Consider the following 12,878-nt stretch of genomic DNA (forward strand, 5'->3'; position numbering starts at 1 on the left):
CTAAAAGTTCCTTTATGAGACTCCAGTAAGCAAAAGCTGTAATAGGAACTTTATCTGGGCCAAACGTTCTGTGAAAATCTCCCAAAGCATCTCCCACCCTATTCCAACTTCTTATATTAATGCTTCCTTCTTGTGAGAACCACAGACAGGTGTCCTTAATAAGGTCAAAAAACTTAAAAAGATCATTACTCTTAACCTTTACTCCCCGTGTCTTTAAAGCTTCTTTTAATTGCTTAACAAAAACTTTATGCTTACTTAATTCTTGTCCCATAGTTAGGCGTTACTGTACCTTTAAGAATGGCGTGGCAGGCTCCCGCAGCGATCCTTCTTGAACTGACTTCTGCTTTGGTCGGTGGAACCATTAAATGCCTCTTCCCTCACGAATTCCCCCTTATCCATGCCTCACCGTTGGGCGCCAATTGTCCCGACCCAGCAGGACTTCAACGGGAACCTGGAGGGGGTAGTGGGAATTGGGAGAGACAAGAGACATGAGAAATGGAGACAAGACAAAAGCCTGATCAAGTCTCATTTATTAGGGGAATAAACCCAGTTAATATAAAGTACAAAAACCAATCAGGGGAAAGCGCGCGAAGGCAGGACTAGTCCGCATGCCAGAACTCGAATAAGGAAGTGTAGTTGGCCAGTCGTGAAGCACCACGCAATCTAGTCTGATGCACCTGGTATTGTCTGACAATTATGTGTGCAGGGAGAGGCACGCCCCGCCAACATCCAGCAGGCGCCATCTTAGCTCAACATGAGGAGAGGCAGGGGGCGTGACCTGCAGGCTCCGGACAACACACTACACACACTATATTTTTGTCTTTTGAGGTTTATTTTTATATTTGATTTTTAACATAAGAAGGCCATTACATCCTCTATTATCTTGAACATATAAAATGTATATTTTAATAATTGTTTAGTGTCTTTATTAGTTCACTTAGATATTTCTGGGTCACTTTTTCTGGAGTTATTTTACTGTTCTTTGTACATATTTTCCTGATATTTTGACATTCCTGATAATTTCCATTGGATACTGGAACTATGAATTCTATGTTTTATATTGATACAAATTCTGTTGTTGCAATTATTATTTTGTTATTTTTATTATTTTATGGTTATTATTCTTTGCAGAACTAGGGATTGATTTCACACTACCATGGAGCTACATCTTCAGTCCTTTATTTATTTTGAGATAGGATCTCACCAAGTTGCCCAGGCTGGACTGGAACTTGGGATCCTCCTATCTCCACCATTCACATAACAGAGACTGCACATGTGTGCCACTGTGCAAAGATAGAAAACAAAATTGATTTTACATTGGACAGTTTTTTGTTTTGTTTTATTTTAAACTGGGGATTGCACTCCTGGCCGCTGATTGGACCATTTCAAAAGAAGCCTATTCTCTCACTGACTCACTGTATTCTGGGAAAATGTGGAGGTGTCCATCAGAGGCTGTGGGGAGAAGGCAACATACACGCAGCAAGCCAACACCGCCCCCGCACTCTCTTTAGCTCTGTGCATCCAGAGCACAGTACAGGAGAGGAGGAGCCCCTGACTGGCCAGCAGCCTCAGCCAGGCATCGTGCCTTGCCTTGGATGCATCCCCACATGTGCTGGTGAGTGGGCAGTGCTGTCCGCTGTGCCTGCTGCCCCCTGCCAGAGGGTACATGGGAAGGGGTTGTGGGCGGGGACCAGGGGCTCAGGCCTGGCGGGAAGTGGAGGGTAGAGGTACAGCACTGGAGCTCCTGTGCCAGTTACCAGTTGGGTCAGTTGCGGATCCCGGGTCGCCCAGGCATTTCCATGGGTTGGGTAGGGTGTGCGTGGATGTCTGTCCCACTCCTTCTGGGGGTCGGCTCTGTCCACCGCCTCCCCGTGCTTGCTGCGGCTTTGATATCTAGGGGAGGCCAGTCTTTCTGTGAGGCTGAGGAGGGGAAGTGGCGGAAGGCCTCCTGAGACACTGAGTTCTTCTCAGCGGGTGTGGGTCTGGAGGTGCGGATTGCACTGTTCCGTTGCCTCCTTCAAGGAAGGAAGGGACACGGGTCCACAGGATGTGGGTAAGGAGGCGGTGGCCAGGGGGCTTCCAGCTCCTTGGAGAGGCCTGGGTCCTGCACGGAGGAGAAGGAGGAACAGGAGGAGCAGGAGGAGCAGGAGCAGAAGGAGCAGAAGGAGTAGGAGGAGTTCTAGTGTGGAAAGCAAGTGAAGACCAAGACCAGGGCAGCCTCCTGCTGGTGGGTCACACCCCGAATGTGAGTCAGGAGCAGAGGTGGAGGAAATGTGGGACAGTGAAAGAACCAGGGGAATAGATGCAAAGCATTGTGTGGTCGCAGTCATTGTTTTGGGTGTCTTTGGGCCCTATTCATTTGCTCCCCAAATCCACTGGATAGCTCCAGGTTCTCTCCCTCCAATCATGCCCACACTGCCACATAGACTCTCCTGTGGCTTCCCTCTCTCCTCCTCAACTTTTCACACACTCCTTTTTTGGGTAAGCAGTATTTTGCCTTCAGTTTGGGGAACCTTTGCTAATAACAGGATGCCTGAATTTGTTCTGACCATGAACTGCTTTAAATTCCTCTCTTCCTCCTGTTCTTTCCTTTCTGGGACCTAGAATGTCCCATGACCACTAACAATTACCTTTTCTTCTGCAAAAATGGCAAAAACATTTAGTTGAAACACATGGCGCCTCTCTTATGTGAATATATCCATCCAAGACACATCAATGGTCATGTTTCCATAGCCTTAGCCTGTGTCTTAATTTTCTAGACACAGAAGTAGCAGATTTTGTTTTGAGTCTTGGTCATTTCTAGGTTCAGCAAAGCATAGTCAGCTGGACCTTCTGTCATTTATCAGGAAATGTTTGACTTAATGACGGATAATTCTCTCTTCAATATTTACATTACTTTTTTGAGGGGGTGTCTTTGTTGAAGGATTTCTTTAGAAAAGCTTTATGCAAGATGATCAGAGAAACAAATTTGAGTTACCATGTTTTAGATTGACTTTGTTAACACATTGGACAGAAGAAAATGAATCGAATTTTATGACTTCTGATGCCTTGAGTTGATCTAAAATCTTTCTCAAAGCTGGAAATAAGGCTGAAGACTAAATTTTCAGAAAAAAGAATTGCTAGTGGTAATATCCTTTGTTTTTGTTCTTTTGAGTCTGAGGAGTTGACTTAACATTGGGATGTTACTTTGTTAATGAAGTCATTTCAGTTGAAACAAAAGAAGAAATGTGACTATACCTAACATACATTCTGTTTTTATTTTTTAACGTTATGAGAGACAATTTGGGAATGTAAAGGTATTATACTTTTATCTGGCAAACCATCTTATAGGCCAGAAGCACTAAGGGTTTAAATGCTGTGCTTCAAAAAAATTAGTCTTTGAATTTAAAATTATTTGACTTTAAATTTATTAGGCAAATATAATTCATTACTTATTTTATAATTAAAAGAACATTATTGCTATATGAATGGAAAGATTATCAAAAAAATACCTGTTTAATGTAGGACATTGATATTGGCATCACTCTTTCAGATCTTGCTGCCACAGAAGTATTGACAATATAAAAATTAATAGATTTCAGTTCAGGGGCCTGTCTCTGAATTATGGGGCTTCTATCCCATCCTGAGTCTTTTTTGAAATTGACTGATCATATTCATAATCATGAATGGTATACATATATGTATATATTTACAACACATGAAAAGGCCATACTAAGTGTCCATTAATCTTTTCTCTTTCTTCCTGTTTATTAGTGCTTGCTTAGATTATCAAAATTTACATCACTGTAAGGAAATATACCAAAAAGAGAAGGAAGACTTCTGGATGGTAGAATTTATAGGCCACTATATTCTTTCTCTGTAATTTTACAAATTTTCACGTTACTTTTATACTTAGAAAAAAATGTAAAATAAAAGTCTTGTTACTAACTTAATTTGCCTATGACTAAAATAAGCTTTTATAAAGTGCATAATTCACTCTACTCCTTGGTTCAGGCCCAACAAAGTAACTTTCAGTTTTAATTAGTTAAAATAGTGTATACTGTCATATGTTCTGTTTACCAGAAGAGCAAAAGAAATATACACAGTAAGGAAAGATGAAATTAGAGTAATTGATTCAATGTGTGTGATAACCCTGTACACCACCTAAGCTCTTCTAAGTCATTAATTTATAAAATATAGAAAGTATTAGTTCTTTTTACTCTGTAACAGAGGATAGCTGTGTTGATTAAGCAGATTTTTATATATGTGTGTAGATGTGCTTAATTTTCAGATACTGGTTCAATCATACAATTTTGGTGGCAAGAGGAGGTGTATAAAATCATTTGCTTTGCTGTGTCAGGACTTTTTCCCTTATTTTTAGTAATAATATTTTTCTTCATTCCCTCCATTGATGAAGTAGAACTAACTCAAAAACATTGCAATAGGGATTCCGCCTTTGGGTCCCCTTCTTCCACCCGGGAGAAGTCTGCTTTTACTTTTCTTTAATAAAGCTGCATTTTCCACTCTACATTTGCCTCGGCGTGCTTCTCTGGCGTTATACTTCAACACCTGAGGAAGCAGGACTCGTCACCGGTAAAGAGCGGTATCAGATTTGGAGGTCCCACCGAGACCTACGCCGAGGTAAGTAAGCCTTTCTCTTCATGCACCTCAATCTGTCCGAGGTGCATCTTTCTGTCTCTTTCTTTCTGGAGGGCAAAATGGGCACCCGTCGGCTACTTAAATGCAGTTAGTGCAGCCGCCATTCTTAAGACTCGGGTGAAAGGTTTCCCGGCCCAGGCAAGTTTCCAATCACCTGTTCTGCAGGCATGTTGGGGCTCTGCTGAAGCTGTTTCCTACTTTTCTGTCCAGGCCCGGAGTGCAATTGCCGTGAGTACACAGTGTCCCTAGTCCTGATCTGCCCAGGATGCGTGGAGGCGGAGGAAGGGTTGGAACAACTGCGGGGTTCTCAGCCCGGGCTACTCTCGGGTGAACCCCAAAGGTTCCTTCTCTGGACTCCCCCTCCCCACAGCCCTAAGGGGTATCCAAGGCGATCGGTATACAAATGGCACTGAGGGAAAGCGCCAATTACATTTGCCTCCGTATGGGCCGTGCATCACACCACACACATCCATTCCCTCCTGGATGTTTCCCTTTCACTCGCCGATCAGACATTAAACATTCAGATGGTAGGATTAAGAGAAAGACATAAGAAAATTATGTAGAAAATGCTTAGGTTATCTTTGTTTGCATATTTAGCCTTTGCTAGTTTGTTTAAAGTTTTCCTGTGCTTAAAGGTGCTCAGTGTGTTCTAAGCTGCAGGGAGGATGTATATTTTAATTCGACCCCTCCCTTGAATCCCTCAGGGAACAGGGTATTATCTGTCTAACAATCAATAGGTGTCCCCCTCACCCTTTGGAGATTCCTTTAGTCTACAAAATAGGCAGTAAGATGTGCAATTCTTTTGTTGTGGGTCCCTCTTAATTAGGAATTCATAGTGACAGGGAGGAAAGCAGTAATGCCCTTAAGTCTGAATCCTCCAAGGGTCTCTAGCACAGGGCAAACTAGAACCCTAGCACTTTGCCAAAGAAGGCCAGAAATCACTTTGGCGAAGTCAAGTAGCGAGAGACGGGTTTTCTGGACCATATTGAAGCTCAAACTTAGGGAGACGTCCCTAAATATGGTCTCCGGCGCGGGCGCCTGAGGTCTATTTTTCTTTTCTTCCACTTAGATGGGAGCTTCACTCTCAACAGTATTGCCAGGTTCACCACTAGCCTGCATACTGAAAAACTGGGACAAATTTGACCCACAGACACTCAAGAAAAAGCGCCTCATTTTCTTCTGCCGCCAGGCCTGGCCTCAATACAAACTCTCTGATGGAGAATCTTGGCCGCCAGAGGGAAGTATAAATTTTAATACCATTTTACAGCTTGATAAATTTTGCAAAAGGGAAGGAAAATGGTGTGAGGTACCTTATGTTCAAATCTTCTTTATTCTAAGGGAAGACCCCAAATTATGCTAACAATGCAAAATAGACTCAGCCATAACCACTACCAGAAAGGAAGAAAACCTTAAAGAGTCACCTACTGAGGGAAAGGAATTTTCTGCTAATGTCCATCAGCAGGCCTCCTGTCCTCCATACCCTGGTCCTTTTCCATCTGCCCCAGTGGACAGATCAAATATACTACCTCTCCAGGAGATGCCAGGAGGAGAATTTGGACCAATTAAAGTATACAACCCTTTCTCCCTCCAAGACCTAAGACAGATAAAAACAGACCTAGGGAAATTTTCAGAAGATCCAGATAAATATATTGAGGTGTTTCAAAACCTATGCCAGGTGTTTGACCTCACCTGGAAGGATATTATCCTGTTACTTAACCAGACTTTAACCTCCAATGAGAAGGAAGCCACCCTAAAAGCAGCTGAACAATTTGGGGATGACCTACACCTTGCTCATGCCCCAGGAGCCCAAACTAGATCCAAACCCAACTATCCATCGGGAGCACAGGCAGTTCCAAGAAATGATCCCGACTGGGATCCAAACGATGAACAGGACGCTTGGAAGATCAGACACTTCCAAATGTTAGTCCTCGAGGCCCTTAGGAGAATCAAACAGAAGCCTATTAACTATTCCAAGGTTTCTGAAATTATACAAGGTCCCGAGGAAAGCCCAGCTATTTTTATGGAGAAACTCAGGGAGGCAATGAGAAAACACACCACCGTGGATCCTGAATCCACAGAGGGCCATTTACTTTTAAAGGACAAATTTATCATTCAGTCAGCCCCAGACATTCGGAGGAAATTACAGAAATTGGCATATGGCCCTGATCAATCCTTAGATGATATCCTCTGACTTGCAACTTCCGTTTTTTATAATCGAGATGTAGAGGAAAAGAAGGAAAAAGAGCGTAGAGACAAGAAAAAGACTGAAGCGCTGGTCTTAGCCCTAAGAGGAGTTAGCTTCCCGGGTGAAACAGGAGGAAAACGGAATGTACCTCAGGCCACAAAAGGGGTTTGTTTCCGTTGTGGAGAGGAGGGACATTTCAAACGGGAATGTCCCCAAGCCAAACGGCCACCGCCGGAGCCCTGCCCTAAATGTCAAGGCAATCATTGGAAAAGTGACTGTCCTCAGGGGCGTAGGTCCTCGAGGCCAGACTCTTCCACACAGGCCTGACGGGGCCCGGGGCTGATTCTAATGGCTCCCGTAACTCCTATCACTACGCATGAGCCCCGGGTTTGCTTCTCCATAGGGAGCCAAGAGGTCAACTTCCTCTTAGATACTGGTGCCAGTTTTTCAGTGCTCACCTCTTATCCTGGACCTCTTTCCTCTAATACTATAACGGTGCAAGGAGTGTCTGGACGGCCTATTACCAGAAAGTTTACTCCCCCACTGAGTTGTGAGTGGGATGGGATGATGTTTTCTCATGCATTCCTGATAGTCCCAGAATGCCCTACCCCTTTGCTGGGAAGGGACTTACTTTCAAAACTTCAGACTTCCATTACAATGAATTTGGGACCACAAGGATCATTGTGTTTACCTCTACTAGAATGTGATATAAACCCTGAAGTATGGGCCACTGAAGGCAAGATTGGACGGGCAAAAAGCGCAATCCCAATTAAAATAGTCTTAAAGGATCCCTCTGTCTTTCCACATCAAAGACAATACCCGCTACGCCCAGAAGCAAAAAAGGGCTTATTAAAGATCATCCGAAACCTCAAACAGCAGGAACTTTTAGTACCTTGTAATAGCCCATGCAATACACCGATTTTAGGAGTTCAAAAATCAAATGGGGAATGGCGTTTAGTCCAAGACCTCAGAATAATTAATGAAGCAGTTGTTCCCCTCCACCCAGTAGTTCCTAAACCATATACTCTGCTATCTGAGATTCCAGCAACTGCTGCTTGGTTTACTGTGTTAGATTTAAAGGATGCCTTCTTTTGCATACCTCTGGACTCTCAGTCTCAGTATCTGTTTGCCTTTGAGGAACCAGATAGTGGATCTCAATTGACCTGGACAGTACTGCCCCAAGGATTTAGAGATAGCCCCCACCTATTTGGACAAACTCTGGCTAAGGACTTAGCAGAATTCAGAGATAAAACATCTGCAATTGTTCTCCAATATGTGGATGACATCCTGTTATGCGCCTCCACCCAGGAGGAATGCCAAAAGGCTACTACAGAACTCTTAAACTTCTTAGCCAATCAGGGTTATAAAGTCTCAAAAAAGAAAGCTCAATTATGTCAGCAACAGGTCCAATATTTAGGATTACAACTATCTCAAGGAATCCGCAAACTAGGACAGGAAAGAATAACTCCCATAGGACAATATCCTCTGCCTCAGACCCTAAGGCAACTCAGAGGCTTCCTAGGAATACCTGGATACTGCAGACTTTGGATTCCTGGGTATGGGGAATTAGCTAAGCCTCTTTACAGTCTTCTGAAAGAAACTTTACAACAAGGAGCAACAAACCTAATATGGGAACCAGAATATATTAAAGCCTTTAAGACATTAAAAGGGGCCCTACTCCAAGCCCCTGCCCTTAGTTTACCTACCGAAAAGGAATTTAACCTGTTTGTCACTGAAAGAGGAGGAATAGCCCTAGGAGTGGTAACACAAAAGAATGGACCTATTCAACAGCCAGTAGCCTATCTCAGCAAGGAACTTGATGTGGTATCCCCACTGTTTGCGAGTAATTGCTGCTGTAGCTCTACTAGTCCCTGAGGCAATCAAAATCACCCTGGGAAGAGACCTTATTGTCTACACTTCCCATGATCTCTCAGGAATTTTAAACTCGAAAGGAGGACTATGGCTTTCAAATAGTCGCCTTCTAAAATATCAGGTTTGGGATAGAAATTTATGGCTTACACCCACCATTGGGCATCTAAACCAAAAGGCCCCAATCTGTTGGGAACAACATAACCATACTTATGATATATGGCCTAATAGTACTCGAGAATTAGAATGGACCCCAGAGTCACAATGCCAACAAATTGTAATTTTACAAGCCAATGATTGGTTTGGAACTAATTGGCTCTATAGACCTGAAATTAGCTGGCCAGCACCCAACGGGACACAATGGATATGTGGAACTAACTTATGGCCCTGGCTTCCCCCAGGCTGGATAGGAAGATGTACTATCGGGTACCCCTGGATGCAAGGGCGATGGACCCCAAGTATAGAACAGCCAGCAAATCTCCCCAATCTCAAACACAGATGGGGACGATCTGTTTTTCGTTGGTATGATCATTTAGCTTCAATTTTTATCCCACAAATTGGTTTAGAGGATGTAATGTGGCATGTGGAAACTCTAAACAATTATATCCAAACCGCCCTCCATGACGTTGAAGAAAGCATTTCTCTCCTTAACACAGAAGTGACACTCATGAGGAAAGCTGTCTTACAAAACCGGTTGGCTTTAGATATTCTCACTGCAGCCCAAGGCGGTACTTGTGCCATTGTTAGAACTGAATGCTGTGTTTACATCCCTGACAACTCCGGCAATGTGACTGACATCCTTAAAGATTTACATTCTCAGATAGAGGCCATGTCCTCCCCAGACCCATCATGGGAACAAATTCTTAGCTCCTGGTTCTCTGGTACCTCGTGGTGGAAAACATTATTAGTTTCTGTCATCATCATCATACTCATTGGCGTGTTTCTATGCTGTGGTATTTACTGTTGCATTAATCTTATCCCGGTACTCATAACTTCTTGTTTCTCTTATAGACCGCCCATCTCTCAAATGACCCTCCAGCCCATTCCTCAACCAGACTTTTACCGTGGACCCCTCCATCGACCCGATTTCTAAAAAGGAACTCCAAGCTGCTTACCCCACGCCGTCCACTTCCAGCTCGAAGAAGTCAGAGCGGTCATCGACCCCCTTCCCCAGCAGCATGGAGTTCCTAAGATTAGAGGGGGGAATGAAGACAGAATTGGGGACAGGCAGTTAGTGTAGAAATAGGGAATCGGGTCAGATCGAGAAAATGGAGGCCATAAAACCATCTGCCTCTGGAAGTTGGAGACTGCTGTGGAAGAATGGAATGTCAAGGACCTGCAGAACCCATTGATAACCAAATTTACCTGCCCTTGTCAGAGACTGCAGGCAAAGAAATGCTAATTAATGCCCCCTGGGCCCTTACCTGCCTGAGTCACTTTGGCCCTCCCCTGCCCCATCCGCTTCTCACCTGCAAAACCAGGCCTAACCTGTAGGCAGGAAGGAAAGAGATAAGGGGAGAGAATGGGAGAATAAAACCCATAAAAAGGACAGGATTTGCTCATCCCACGGATTCCGCCTTTGGGTCCCCTTCTTCCACCAGGGAGAAGTCTGCTTTTACTTTTCTTTAATAAAGCTGCATTTTCCACTCTAAAAAAAAAAAAAAACAAAACAAAAAAAACATTGCAATACTTTACTATGACCATAGAACTATAATGGCAATGGAGAAAATGATTCAAAAGTGAACATAATAATGTCCCTTAATATTAGAAAACTATCTTTGAACTCTATTTTTGCACATTTTGTTAGTGTGTAATAGTGCTGAATATTTATAATGCTATATTTTAAACACATATTGGTAATTACTAATCTTTATATAATTATGGTATTATGTCTGGCATTTTCTACCTAGCTTTTATACTTCCAGAGTGATAATTATTAATTTGTTGATTCATTGGGGATAAAGCTCTTATATGTTAAAATCAACTTATAAAATTGTTCTCTTGTATTTTTTTAAATGTATTTTATAAATTCTCACTCCTTTTCTACCTGGAAAGGAGGAATAATTTTAGGCTCTTTTGAATTTTAAGTAAACAATTTTAGCTGGACCTTTTAAATAGAAAATAGTTATTTATAATACTTGTTATAAAACAATGATGGCATTTTGCATTTTAAATGCTGAAAATGAGAAACAAATTTATGGCATTTAATATGTGCTTTATATAGCATTTGTGAAGTAAAACCTGCCTATACTGGAAAACTTTGTACAGTTCATTAGTATTCAATCTGTAATGTTGCCATTTTTTTGTACTAGTGGAGAGAAGGTGGAATTGAACTAACTTTTAAGATTTTTTATTGTCATTAGTGGAGTCTTTCTTATTATTTTGCTCACAGTATAGTCAGTGTTTACTTTTGATGTCTGAAATGTTGACCTGGAAAGAATAATTGTCACGGGCCAGAAAAATCTAATGAGTATAAATTTCTGTTCCTATCCCATTTTCTTTTCCTGTTGGCCAAATTGGAAAATCAACAGACATCTACCAGTAAATCTAATAATGCTGTTCTTGTGTTCTTCAGTAACTTATGGTAGTGGATACCATATTTGAGGTGGTAGAGTTGTAAAACCACATCATATTGGGATGACATAAAATTTAACTTGCTTTTCAAAGTCTCTTTTTAAAAAGATATTTTTAAATATAATCTAGCCTAGTCTATCAAGCTTCCATAACAGTATACGATACAGTGGGTGACTTAAAAAATAAACAGGTATTTTCTCAGAGATCTGGAGTCCAGAAGTTTAATATGAGGGTGCCATCTTAGAGTTCTGGTGAGAGCTACTTCCTGCTTTGTAGAGAGCTGCCTTCCTGATGTGTGGTCTCCTGGACTTTCCTCTTGTGCCTGTGTTTGCAGGGGAGATATGAGAGACAGGGAAAACTGTTTCCCTCTTAAATTGTCACAAATTTTGTTATGATTTCCTGCCTGCAATACCTTATCTAAACCTAATTAACTTCCAGAGACTCACATCCATAATTATCACCCTGGGAGATTAGAACCTCAACATAGAAATTTGGGGGTCACTTAAACATTGTGTATAGCATAAACTATGTGAAAGAAATTAACATTAATGACATCCTCTGCTAGGTACTATATTGCTTTCTTAAATCTTCACAAAAAGTCCATCATATAGGTATTATAACTGTTTTCACATGATGGAATACAGACCTTAGGTTAAATAATTGTCTCCAGGGTCCTACCACTGTAGTGATACTGAGATCCCAATTTAGCACTCAGACCACTATGTTCAGTGCCTCCACTGGGATGGAATGCTGAAAAATTAGTTCAATGCTAATGCTTGCTTGTAGAGAAAAATGGAGTCTTGTTTAAGAGTGCTTTCAAAAAGTGAAATCAGGGCAAGGAGTAAACACGAAAAATTTAGTGGTCTGGCAGTGCCCCTGTTCAAGGACAGAAGAGCTCTCTGCCTGAGAATATTAAAAAAAAACTTAAAGACATCTTGTTTCTGCTCTCAAGGCCTGGCTCCTGGCCAGATCCAGGTCTTGAGACCAAATGTACTGATAGCACTGAGCCCAGTGGCTCCAGACAACAACTTTTTGTATTTACTTCAGTGTATTTAAGAGAGATGAGAAGAACTCAAAGGTGGCAAGACTGCTTTCTTTGGTTATGTATGCTGCGAAATGCCCATGATGTCTCTCCAGTGCTGAGTTGGTATGGTACCCTGGATGGTTTTCCTTTTGTATATACTTTATATTTCTTAATAAATACTATCTTTTCCTATATGGCTTGTGGTGGTACATTCAGCAGATCGGCCCATATAAATTATAAGTCTGTGCACAGCAATGGGAAATATGTTCCCAGACATTGCTCTTTATTAACAGTGGTAAATTGGAAAGTCCAATCAAAATTAGATTTAAACTTAAGCAGTTTTACTACTTAAACAATGGAGCCATATAAAATGTATAATCTGCACCATGTTTATTACTCAATGACTTCAAATAAGGAGCTAAAAAGATATTTAAAATATTTATATTTACTGAAAGTCATGAATTTATCAGTTTTTATGCATAAAATGATATGACTATGAATTCTGGAAAACAAAAAATACAGTGCTGTGACATTGCTTGACATTGTGATGGAATTATTTTTAATTTGTTTTCTTTTATATTTTACTTA

Source organism: Sciurus vulgaris (genome assembly GCF_902686455.1).
Source record: "Sciurus vulgaris genome assembly, contig: HiC_scaffold_542_arrow_ctg1, whole genome shotgun sequence".
Lineage (NCBI taxonomy): Eukaryota > Metazoa > Chordata > Mammalia > Rodentia > Sciuridae > Sciurus > Sciurus vulgaris.